Source organism: Ambystoma mexicanum, chromosome 3q (assembly GCF_040938575.1).
Source record: "Ambystoma mexicanum isolate Mex_15411 chromosome 3q, UKY_AmexF1_1, whole genome shotgun sequence".
Classification (NCBI taxonomy): Eukaryota; Metazoa; Chordata; class Amphibia; order Caudata; family Ambystomatidae; genus Ambystoma; species Ambystoma mexicanum.
In genome coordinates, this window is record NC_090926.1 from 1,258,959,040 (window position 1) to 1,258,972,463 (window position 13,424).

The following is a 13,424-nucleotide window of genomic DNA, read 5'->3' on the forward strand; positions in this document are numbered from 1 at the left end:
AGTTGCTGCAGCACAGTGGCAGCATTAAGATACGATCTCCTGTAAGCAAACCTATCTATGATGATAATGAGTAACCCATGCTGGTGGCAGGGTAACCTAAAAAAGCTATGCCTGAGTTTAGGCACAGTCCCTGACGCTACTTATGATCACAACCGCTGCATTCCTGGGTGCAGGCATCATAGGAGCACACCCATTCAAAAGGAGTGCTGCCTCTCTAAGGGCCTTAGTGGGAAGGGAAGGGAAGGGGTCGGATTACAGTAGGCAGGAGGCCCTGGTTAATGGCCTGGGACATCCACCATCTTGATTCTCACTCCGCCTCTCTTTCATTCCTCTGCTGCACAGCACTTTGGGTGTAACATTAGAAGGGCAAAGTCCACTCCGCTCAAGAGCAGAGATTGGACCAGTAAGGCAGGCTAGCTTTAGTCCAATCAGCTGAGGACTTGTGCCTTTAAGAGAAGGGGTCTCCACAATTTCTGCAGATTTACTCTGACCATCTCGGATCCTTTAAGACTGCATATTTGCTCTGAAGATCTCACTGGACTTCCTTTTGGAGAGTTGCATCTTCCAATGTCCTCAGCTTGAGGTAAAGAAGGAATAGTCCAAGACAAATGGAAGATCTGATCCCTACCGACTCCCAGGGGACATCCGGAGTAACTTCTGCATCGGGTCAGTACCACTCTGTGCCGGAATCTCCTAAACTGGGAGAACAGGCCCTGATCAGGAATCACCCTTTCCTCGAGTCCCCCTGAGAGGGCCTCACAGCAACCAGATGGACCAGACCTGCCGAAGCTCCCTGTTCTCCCGCACCAATCCAGTCACTCTGTTCACCACACCTGGACCAAGAGGGAAGTCTCTGGTGCTGGTTGCTGCGCTCCTCCACCACACCGAACATTTCTTGCACTTTGTTAGGGAGAATTCTCTGTTTAGGTTGAATTTCCTAACCTAGTGAGTCCCCCAGCAGCTTTGCTGGATTTCTGGAGTTTGTTTTTTCCATCCTGCCAAGAGTGTGACCCTTTTCCTCTCACTCTTGGACATGTATGTGTGTGATTCCTTTGAGTTGTCAATGTGTTCGATGGGCTATGGGGTCTTTTACTCCATAGGGTCTCATAAGTTTTTCTATGTGTGTCACTCCGCACCCTACGTGTCGTGACACGGGGGCACCCTAGCTGGTCCCCCCACCGTAGACTCCATACCCGGGGACTGACTACCGTCTCCCCGGGCATGTAAAGTCACCATTGGCTTTACTAGACCTAAATTTACTAACAGAACTAGTACCAACCATCTTATTGTGGACGTGCTAGTAGGGGTAATTCGATTACTCCTGGATCTGTTACTCGAGGGGGCACTGTCCCGTCCCTCCTCGTCGAGTTTTGGCTGGTGGCAGTGGAAACTACTTGTTATGTTCGACCCCGAGCATAACCCCCTGGGATCCGTCCCATTGTTGAAGATTGATACTGTTTTTTCGTTAATCTCCAACGTACCACCGATCTACTTATCTTAAATAGGTTTATCGAGTGGTATTTTCTGCCAGAACTCGGGTTGTAAAATGGCGTCTGTGTTTTTCTCTGTGACTCCTAAACCAAAGGTTGAGCCCTTTTGTTCCACTTTTGGCGGGCCTCTGGACAGAGACCCTCCAAAGTGGCGCCATTCTGTCTGGGTTACCTCAGGGGTGTGGGAGGGGGTTTAGGCACCCTGGACCGAGTTGCCTTGCCAACTCAGGTCGCACTCTGGAGTGATTGGCCTAGGTGGTGAGCCTTCCCGCTCACCACTTAGCATGTATTGATTGACAAGCTAGGCTGAATGAATGGGGGACGTCTGCATAAAAGCAGGGCTTTTGAGACTGGATCTTCGGAACGTCGCCACTGGACCTAAAGAATCCGACGAGGGTAACGCTGAGCCGACCTGCACGACGACACCTCCGGTGGAGCCCTGCGGAACCGTCTCACAATCTCCCGACGACAGAAGAGATCTCCCTGCCGGAGAGGCTCTTTCCCTGGCTGGTGGGAACAACCAGTCTTCTTCTTCTTTGTGCTTTTTGATCGCCCTGGACGCAGTGGTCGAATTGCCCGTGCAGAGCACCCGGCAACCGGATAGCCACTACTCCGGCATCGTGATCGAAAGGTGGTGCCTTGTGACGAAGCCCTCCGCTGCTGGTTTCTTCCCTGGTGGTGCACCGGACATCTTCTCTTCGACGACGAGAGCATCTCTTCTCTTGGCCAAGACCCGTCGTGCATCCACCACCAGGAACAACTGCCCCCGCTGGAGTGGTCTTCCACAACAAGGTACCGTAACCGCCTGGCTTCCCTTATCGATCGGTCCGTGTGAGGTATCTGATTCCTCTCCGTTCCGTTGGGTTGCCTCCAAGCTTTATTCACTCTTTGTTCTGAACTGGTTCAACCTGTCGCTAACCAAACTGCTAACTGAGACTTGAACGCATCACCCATAGAGACTTTCCAGGACATCGTGCCATACCTCTCACCGAGTGGGCCTGGCCGCCGAACTGTATGATCTAGTGTGATTAATGCCTTCTTGCCTTGCATTTTTACCTGCTTCAGTACGAACCGTGTTGACTTCATTACCTGCCTATCTCTTCTCTCCCTTCCTCACTAAATATTCGAGTGTCATCTGGGTTGAGGTATACACCTCTGTCTGAAAATAAGTGGTGCCGTAGGACCTGGAGTTGTCGATATTGTGTTTTCGGGGATTGAGCTTTATTCCATTCTGCAGAGTAATTGTATTTTGATTTGTTTGCCGTGGTTCGCTTTAGTACTTTCCGTAGATGTTCTGTTATTAATAAATAACTTGCTACCTTTATACTAAAGCCTGGTTGCGTGTTTACTCGTTTTGCTGCGAAGAATTACCCTATCTTGTATGCTCCCTATACTGACCAACTTTTCTTGAGAGAAGTCTGACTGCTCAGCCACAGCTACCAATTGAATCTGTGTGGTACAGACTGCTACCAAGTGGGTTCATCGCAACACCTGTAGTCCTAAATCTTTTGCAGTGGTCCCAGAGGGAGCTGCACAGGTTTCCGCCTAACACTGGTGTACAGCGGTGGGATTAGTATCGAGTATACAGTTTAGAGTGTTTTTCGATGCTGTAGGACGACTAACCACAAAACGTTACAAAAGCAACTTTAAAAAAAACATGTCTACGATGGAAATTTACAGCCAAGAGTCTTTGTCAGATAAAAATACTGAGAGTCTGCGAGGTCTCTGTAGACAAGAGAATCTTCCTGTAAAAGGCAAGAAGTTAGAACTGATAGAGAGATTGCTGGCGAACCAAAGTCTGGGTACTGGTTCAGAAGAACCAAACTCTCCAGCAACTGTAGATAACAGTAATGGTGTTGATCTGAATCGTAATTCTGATGATAGCGATGAAGAGGCTGACGAGGACGGCGAGGCTAACGAAACTGTCCCACCTGTTCCTCTACCTGCCTTACCAACTGTGCCTACGGGGCCAATACCAGGTCCCACAAGTAATCCTGCTTATTTTGAACTTGAAAAAATGAAGCTCGAATTAGAATATAAACGGTTCTTGGCTCAATCTGAACGAAACCAAGAGCTCGAGTTCAGACGAATGAATGCCCAGGCTGAGCAGAAACAAGCTGAGTTAAGACTCAGGGAAATAGAGCTTAATCATGAGTTACAAATGAAAAAGTTGTCTATGGAAAATGCTTCTCTCTCCTCTGGTTCCTCTAGGAGCTCCAGTCCCAAAAGACCCCGGATGCCGAAGGAATTAGTGGGTATGTACGAACCGAGATTGGATGTGTTGGATTGGCTGAAACTGTTTGAATACAATCATGGGCTCCAGGACATCACCGGGAATGCGTTGCTTCCCTGGTTGTTCTCTAGGCTTCCTCCTGTTGCGACTGATGTGGTAATGGAATTGGGGGAGGTGGATAAGACGGATTACGAAAGTGTGAAACTAGCATTGATAGCTAGATTCGGGAAGACCCCTTCCCAGTATCTTAAGAGGTTTAGAACCCTCAAAAAGCATGATGGTACCCCTTGGGCTACCTGGGTGAGTGAAGGGTTGAAAAACTTAGAGGGATGGATTAAGGGTTACAAAGTTAACACTTACGAGGGTATGCGAAATCTTTTTATGTTGGAGTCGATTTATGATGCCTGTTCTCCCGAGCTCAGACAGCACTTGGCTGACTCGAAGGAATTAGATTCCAGGACTCTAGCTAAGGCTGCTGACTTGTGGGTTGCCAACAGGGCTACTCACAAGGATTCTGGGGCAACTCAGAAAAAGGACGAGGGAAAACAGCCTAAAAAAGACTCAAAGGAGAATTCGAATAACTCACATTCCAAAGAGGGCCCCAAACAAAACCAGAAGGGTAAGCCACCGGGAAAACCACAGCAGAATAGTATGTCTTCTGGTGCCAAACCGGAAGGAGGTCAGAACAAGCCACCATTCCAGAAAGCATTTGGGAAATGCTTTGTTTGTGGCTCGATTGATCACGTGAAAGGAGATCCCAGATGTAAGGGTAAACCTTCAGGGGTCCAGCTTGTCTCCTTAGCCTTCGCTCCAGAGGAGGAAGTCCAAATGGCAAGTGGAAACTTTCTACTGCTAGCTGACGAACCCATTGGAGTCTCAGCCAGCGTTTCTTTAGTAACTCTGGGGTTGTGGGAACAACAGAATTTAGATGTCTATAATTCTATCCCCGATAATACTAAAGAGTATTATAAGGACAGTGTCCAGGTGAATGGTCAGGAGACGCCTGCCATTAGGGACACTGGGGCCAGCATAACTGTGGTGGATAAATCGTTTTTTCAGGCTGAGGATGTTGCTAAGGCACCCAAACGCCTCACCAAGTTAGCTGGAGGGCCTGTGCAGATGCTTCCCCAATTACCAGTTCTCATCCAGTGTAACGACATGACTGTAAAGATACCTGTCAGCATACAGAGTGAGGTACCAGGACGCGTACTGTTGGGTAACGATTTGAAAACTCTCGGAGTTGTATCGCATACTCCCAGACCTCCTAGTAAACGGTTACAGGAGCTAACCAGATCTGCAAGAGAGAGGACCCTGCGCGGAACTCTCGGGGAGATGATGAAGAAAGAAATCACTCCTGCTCCATTGGAAATGGCGGCCGCTGTCTCTAGGAACACAGAAGTAAAAGGGAAACCTAAAACTTCTAAACCGCAACCAACAGCCCACATTCCAATGCAGCCGACACGGACTTCCCCGCGGTTGTCCAACGTCACACCCGTAACTCCACCTCCAGCTGAGGCTGAGGGGGAAGTACAACCCTGTATGGTAGAATTAGACTCTGAAGAAGAGCTAATGGAAGGCCAAGAACTCATTGGAGATCTGGATCCTGTTGACCATCCTGAGCTGCAGTCGTTACTGGCAGAAGGTGGACCCAGCAGGGCGGACTTCAGTAAGGGACAGAGAGAATGTCCAACTCTGGAAGGTCTTCGCCGTCAGGCAGAAACTCAGGCTGAAGGGCAAGAGCCTGGGAAACATAGGTTGCACTGGGAAGATGGCCTCTTCTATAGTGAACCGACCGAGTCTGCACCTGGAGACTACAAACGCCTTGTAGTACCCCAAGAGAACAGACCACAGTTCTTGCAGTTAGCCCACGAGATTCCTTTGGCTGGTCACTTGAGTTTCAAGAAGACTAAGGAAAGGCTCTCGCTCTACTTCTATTGGCCAAAGATGGGGGCCGAAGTAGAAAAACACTGCAGAAGCTGCCATACCTGCCAGATCTCTGGTAAGGTTGGGTCCAAGAATGTGGCACCGTTAGTGCCTCTTCCCGTTGTGGGAGTCCCATTTGAGAGAGTAGGGATTGATATCGTTGGTCCCCTTGATCCTCCAACCTCCTCAGGCAACAGGTTTATACTTGTTGTAGTAGACCATGCTACTAGGTATCCTGAGGCAATTCCTATGAGGACTGTTACAGCTCCGGCTGTGGCTAAGGCCCTCCTTGGTATTTTTACTAGGGTCGGATTTCCTAAGGAAGTTATCTCTGACAGGGGGTCAAACATTATGTCCCACTACATGGAAGCCATGTGGAAAACCTGCGGGGTAACTTACAAGTTCTCAACGGCTTACCACCCACAAACCAATGGGTTGGTAGAACGGTTCAACCGAACCATGAAGAGCATGATAGGTGCTCTAGAAGAACCCCTTAAACGTAAGTGGGACCTTCTATTGCCATGCCTTCTTTTTGCTTATAGAGAAGTCCCTCAGGAGGGAGTAGGCTACTCTCCCTTCGAACTGCTCTATGGTCATCCCGTCAGAGGTCCATTGGCCCGGATTAAGGAGGGGTTGGAGAGTGCTCCTTCCCCCAAGCCAGTCAGAGTGACTGACTACGTGATAGGTCTCCGGAGGAGAATGTCGCACCTGATGACAGAAGCAAGCGAAAACTTGAAAGCTGGACAAGCATTGGTCAAGCACTGGCACGATCAAAAGGCTAACATGGTTGAGTTCGCTCAAAACCAGCTTGTTCTTGTTATGATCCCCACAAGGCAGAGGGCCTTGCAAGATAAATGAATGGGACCCTACCGAGTAGTGGGTAAGCTCGGCGAGGTTAACTATCTGGTGGACTTGGGCAACCCCAAGGAGGCTCCGACAGTCTTTCACACCAACCGACTTAAAGCGTATGTCTCACGACCTGATGTAGGAGCGTTGCTTCTAGCATTGGCCGAGGAAGAAGAAGAGAGTGAAGCTCTTCCGGATCTCCTCAGAGGCTTACCTTTAGATGAAAAAATTGAAGGAGTAAATCTCTCCTCCAATCTGACACCCGAGCAACAAGAAGAGTGCAAGTCTATGTTGAATCAGTTTGCCTCTCTGTTCTCGCTCTCACCAGGCTTGACCCCTTGGGGCCAGCACGAGATACTCACTGGTGACTGTCTGCCTGTCAAAAGCAGAGGATATCGCATGTCAGAAAACGTAAGAACCCACATCAAAGGCGAGGTCAGCAAGATGCTTGATCTCGGGGTAATAGAGCCCTCTACTAGTCCATGGTCTAGCCCAGTTGTGTTAGTACCAAAGGCCGGATCTAAAGAACTTAGATTCTGCGTGGATTATAGAGCTCTTAATGCAGTCACCACGACTGATGCCCACCCTTTGCCAAGGACAGATGAGTTGGTGGATAAACTTGGCGCCGCCAAGTTCCTCAGCACATTTGACTTGACGTCAGGCTATTGGCAAATAGCCCTGACCAACCATGCCAAGGAGAAAACTGCATTTTCTACCCCCGTTGGGTTATACCAGTTTACGGTAATGCCTTTCGGACTAAAAAATGCACCTGCTACGTTTCAACGGATGGTAAACCAGGTTCTAACCGGGATGGAGGACTTCTGCATGGCATACTTGGATGACATAGCAGTGTTCAGCAATTCCTGGGACGAACATGTAACCCACCTGAGAGATGTTTTGCAGGCTCTTGGACGAGCCAGTCTGACCATAAAGGCGAGTAAATGCCAAATTGGACAGAGTAAGGTAGTCTACCTTGGGCATGAGGTAGGCGGTGGAGAAATAAGGCCTTTGCTCAGTAAGATTGAAGCTGTGCAAAATTGGACAACACCGACTACTCAGACTCAGGTGAGAGCCTTCCTAGGCCTCACCGGGTATTACAGGAATTTCATAGAGAACTATGGGACCATAGCTTCTCCACTGAATGTCATCTCCTCGCCCAAATTCCCTAAAAAGGTTAAATGGAACGAGGAGTGCAATCAGGCTTTTGAAAACCTGAAAAAGGCTCTTTGCCAAGCCCCAGTACTCAGAGCTCCTGATTACCGCCAACACTTCATTGTGCAGACAGACGCTTCCAATGTAGGGATAGGTGCCGTACTCAGTCAACTGGATGGGAAAGGTAGGGAGCACCCCGTTTGCTACATCAGCCGCAAGCTGAAGGATCCTGAAACAAGGTGGGCAACAATCGAAAGAGAATGCTTTGCTATCGTGTGGGCTCTGAAGAAGTTTAGGCCGTACTTGTATGGTTCTACTTTTGTTATTCAGACTGACCACCAACCCTTGAGATGGTTAATGCAAATGAAAGGGGAAAACCCGAAACTACTGAGATGGTCGATCTGCCTGCAAGGGTTCGATTTCACCATTGAGCACAGGTCAGGGTGTCACCACCAAAATGCTGATGGTCTCTCTAGGATGTATATCATCGACTAGAGGTATGAGATTCATCCAGGAGTGGATTAAATCCTCCTGTCCCTTAGTCTGGGGGGGGCGAGTGTTAGGGAGAATTCTCTGTTTAGGCTGAATTTCCTAACCTAGTGAGTCCCCCAGCAGCTTTGCTGGATTTCTGGAGTTTGTTTTTTCCATCCTGCCAAGAGTGTGACCCTTTTCCTCTCACTCTTGGACATGTATGTGTGTGATTCCTTTGAGTTGTCAATGTGTTCGATGGGCTATGGGGTCTTTTACTCCATAGGGTCTCATAAGTTTTTCTATGTGTGTCACTCCGCACCCTACGTGTCGTGACACGGGGGCACCCTAGCTGGTCCCCCCACCATAGACTCCATACCCGGGGACTGACTACCGTCTCCCCGGGCATGTAAAGTCACCATTGGCTTTACTAGACCTAAATTTACTAACAGAACTAGTACCAACCATCTTATTGTAGCACTTACTGTGCTAGTAGGGGTAATTCGATTACTCCTGGATCTGTTACTCGAGGGGGCACTGTCCCGTCCCTCCTCGTCGAGTTTTGGCTGGTGGCAGTGGAAACTACTTGTTATGTTCGACCCCGAGCATAACCCCCTGGGATCCGTCCCATTGTTGAAGATTGATACTGTTTTTTCGTTAATCTCCAACGTACCACCGATCTACTTATCTTAAATAGGTTTATCGAGTGGTATTTTCTGCCAGAACTCGGGTTGTAAAATGGCGTCTGTGTTTTTCTCTGTGACTCCTAAACCAAAGGTTGAGCCCTTTTGTTCCACTTTTGGCGGGCCTCTGGACAGAGACCCTCCAAAGTGGCGCCATTCTGTCTGGGTTACCTCAGGGGTGTGGGAGGGGGTTTAGGCACCCTGGACCGAGTTGCCTTGCCAACTCAGGTCGCACTCTGGAGTAATTGGCCCAGGTGGTGAGCCTTCCCGCTCACCACTTAGCATGTATTGATTGACAAGCTAGGCTGAATGGATGGGGGACGTCTGCATAAAAGCAGGGCTTTTGGGACTGGATCTTCGGAACGTCGCCACTGGACCTAAAGAATCCGACGAGGGTAACGCTGAGCCGACCTGCACGACGACACCTCCGGTGGAGCCCTGCGGAACCGTCTCACAATCTCCCGACGACAGAAGAGATCTCCCTGCCGGAGAGGCTCTTTCCCTGGCTGGTGGGAACAACCAGTCTTCTTCTTCTTTGTGCTTTTTGATCGCCCTGGACGCAGTGGTCGAATTGCCCGTGCAGAGCACCCGGCAACCGGATAGCCTCTACTCCGGCATCGTGATCGAAAGGTGGTGCCTTGTGACGAAGCCCTCCGCGGCTGGTTTCTTCCCTGGTGGTGCACCGGACATCTTCTCTTCGACGACGAGAGCATCTCTTCTCTTGGCCAAGACCCGTCGTGCATCCACCACCAGGAACAACTGCCCCCGCTGGAGTGGTCTTCCACAACAAGGTACCGTAACCGCCTGGCTTCCCTTATCGATCGGTCCGTGTGAGGTATCTGATTCCTCTCCGTTCCGTTGGGTTGCCTCCAAGCTTTATTCACTCTTTGTTCTGAACTGGTTCAACCTGTCGCTAACCAAACTGCTAACTGAGACTTGAACGCATCACCCATAGAGACTTTCCAGGACATCGTGCCATACCTCTCACCGAGTGGGCCTGGCCGCCGAACTGTATGATCTAGGGTGATTAATGCCTTCTTGCCTTGCATTTTTACCTGCTTCAGTACGAACCGTGTTGACTTCATTACCTGCCTATCTCTTCTCTCCCTTCCTCACTAAATATTCGAGTGTCATCTGGGTTGAGGTATACACCTCTGTCTGAAAATAAGTGGTGCCGTAGGACCTGGAGTTGTCGATATTGTGTTTTCGGGGATTGAGCTTTATTCCATTCTGCAGAGTAATTGTATTTTGATTTGTTTGCCGTGGTTCGCTTTAGTACTTTCCGTAGATGTTCTGTTATTAATAAATAACTTGCTACCTTTATACTAAAGCCTGGTTGCGTGTTTACTCGTTTTGCTGCGAAGAATTACCCTATCTTGTATGCTCCCTATACCGACCAACTTTTCTTGAGAGAAGTCTGACTGCTCAGCCACAGCTACCAATTGAATCTGTGTGGTACAGACTGCTACCAAGTGGGTTCATCGCAACACCTGTAGTCCTAAATCTTTTGCAGTGGTCCCAGAGGGAGCTGCACAGGTTTCCGCCTAACACACTTTTGACCAGATTGGAACTGAATTGTGCCCTAGCTAAGGCTCATTGCCTGCTAGGCCTGATGTGACTGCTCAACACCCGGGACCTAAACCGAATCACTAAAGAGTCACACGCTGACACTAACCGGGATTTACACCCACAGCTCCACCCAGCTAGCCCTTGAACTGCCACCTCACTGATTGCACATCGACTCACCCAAGACCACCACTTCAACGACCGTCGCATGCCGGCTCGAACCGCCAGAGAATCACTCATCGACCTCTCCTGGCGACTAAAGCCCGACTCGGCCTGGCCAACTGCGAAGTGTTCCTAGGACCGCACGACTTGCATCATTGAGAGACACTCTTCTACCGCACAGAGCATCCGTCTCAGCACCTACTCGGTGCCTACTTGCTGCTGGGGCCTCCACAATCCTACGGGCATGAACTGAGACTGATCGTCTTGCATCTACGTTCAGCACCGGGTCTGACTGCGTCAGCCCACCAAGAACTGAATCCAGGAACTGTTGACTGTGAACTGCCCCCTCGGTCCACTTTGAGCCCAGAGACTGGTTATGTCCCGATTGCTCCCTGTTTTAACCAAGATATCCTTTCTGTGGTTAGTACTTTACCTACCACCCCTGGAACATCGCTCAGAGTGCTACTTTCTCCAGTCTGTCGCGTCTTCTCTGTCCTTCCTTTGGGGAGTTTTTTTATACAGTGTTTTCTACTTGTTCTATTGCTGATGGTTTGATTAAAGTAGAATCTTTTTTAGAACCTTGATTGGACATTCCCTTTATTTTGCACCGTCATACTGTGTTATTTGGCTCACTACTGGTTTACCTTCACATTTCTATTAAGAGCATGGCCTTCCCTCGGCACACGTTACCACAAAAGGCGGCGAGACTGTCCCTGTTTTACCTTTATGATTGCATTGTGTTTTGGTTTGTCGAAGTGTACAGGCTAAGTGGGCCATTTTACTGCTACTCATCCTTGTACTCCTGTGGAGCAGAATCCAATTCGTCACAGTCCCAGATCTAGAAAATCATGTGGTTCTGACACAAGATCGAGAACGTTCAGGGCTTCTAGTATGACTTCCATTTACCAAACCAATGACACTAGAGAAGTTCAGTGCCAAATCTAGATAATGAGAAGTTCCGAAAAAGAAACCTAGTACATTAGCGGGTTCTGACAACCCACCTAGAAGATCAGGTGGCCTCGGCTTTAGGCCTAGAAGATAAAGGGAGTCTGACACAAGCCCAAGCCTAGAATGTCATAAGAATCTAGCACCTGATCTAGAAAATCAAAAGGTTCTGGGGCCAGCAGCTCTACACTGCGGGCTGCCTGGAGTGTCACAGGGGCTGCGCTTGACATTCTTGCTGCTGTTGTCAGTGGCACACAAAGGTCCTGGGGGAGTCTGATACAAGCCTAGGTCCTCAGAAGAATCTAGCACCTTAGTTAGAACATCCAAAGGTTCTGGGGCCAGATGCTCTGCCTTGCGGGCTGCCTGGAGCACCACAGGGGCTGCACTTTACATTCTGTGCCGCTGCTGCTGATGACAGCTCAATGGCACAGAGAGGCCCGGGGGAGTCTGATACAAGCCTAGATCCTCAGAAGAATCTAGCACCTGATCTAGAACATCAGACGGTTCCGGGACCAGAAACAGCGCGCTGCGGGCTGCCTGGAGCACCACAGGGGCTGCACTTTACATTCTGTGCCACTGCTGCCGATGAAAGCTCCGTGGCGCACAAAGGACCGGGGGGGGGGGGACCCTTGCTCTGCGTGCCTTTCCTTTCATAATTGACTTTTAACTCGTCCCTTGAGCTCTTTCGAGGCGAGGGGGTGCAGTGGGGAGAGAAGGGCCCTGCCTGGCAGGAGTCAGAGCATATTAATGGAAAGCAGATCTGTGTGGGCAACGGTCTGTCTGTGCAGAGTGATTAACAGTGCTGATATCGGGCTTCTATGCACTTCCAGACTTGTCAGATAAGCGATTGAGGACACTTCGGAGTCCACGGTGTGATGAAAACCTTAAGTTAGGTAGGCCTGTCAATATGCATACACGCCAACATTCTAGTCCAGTCCTGGTTTTACCTTTGCATTCTGGGACTTATAGCCCTGGGATTACTATGAGGAAAACCAGGACTACACTTTCCAGAATGCAAAGTGAAAAGCAGGAGTGGAAGGAACAATGTTACCAATGTATCCCACCATGAAGTCAAAGGCGGAGGGCCCTTGCCTAAAGCAGAAAACTGTCTGGGGCACCCGTGTGGTGCACACATTATAATGGGGACAAATACAGCCAGGGCTTAGAGCCGCCAATTATACCGAGACAGCCAACCAGCCGGGAGCTAAAACTCTAAGTGCCCACTGATTATCACAGCGTTGTGCTTTCACACTGGTTCTTCCACAAAAAGTATGTATAGCTTTTCAGTGGGCATTTAGTGTTTCAGCGCCCTGCTGGCTGGCCGTGTTGGGATAATCGGTGGCTATTAATGCCCGGATGTATTTCTTTGCTTTAAGTGTGCGCTTTGCAGCGCTCGTGTTGCAGACTTAATTTGCCGGTGCCCTTCAGGCCGCCACTTCCCAGTGACGGCCTGAAGGGCTCCAGGAAAGGAAGCCTGTCCTGTGAGCGCCACAAAGCGCACATGTAAAGGACAAGAAGGAGAATGATATGGAAAGGAATCTATGGCCGTATTATAAGACTGCTGACTGGCAACATGGGAGCAGTTGCTGGGGCCCACCTGAGACTCGATGTCCCTTTCACTTGAAAAGGTTGCAAGGCCCTCCTGCCGTCCCTGGTGATACCAGTCATCCTGGATTCAACATAGGCTGCAACCAGCTGTATTTTAAAAAGTAGAGGGCGATCCGCATTGGCGGGGAAAATCCCCTTCAGACAGGTTCACCCGTCAACAACGTACAGCAAAGACCTCAAGGTAAACTGGGGGCGGGGCTCTGTTGTATTCAGGGGTTGTGTCTGCAACTTCAATGCCACCCGACCTGTTGATCCACAGTCTTGACCAGCCTGGACCTTCAATGCCCTGGGAGTAATCCGTGCCCCTTGCCAGATTGTGGACCCCCATCCAAACCCTGACTCTGTTGG

General features: G+C 49.7%; 1 protein-coding gene across 1 annotated transcript in view; it reads right to left on the reverse strand.

Annotated features, from left to right (window-relative positions):
• LOC138447847 (potassium channel subfamily T member 2-like) overlaps nucleotides 1–13,424 on the reverse strand; it is a 1,314,520-nt gene that overhangs the window by 1,213,636 nt on the left and 87,460 nt on the right. The window lies entirely within an intron of this gene.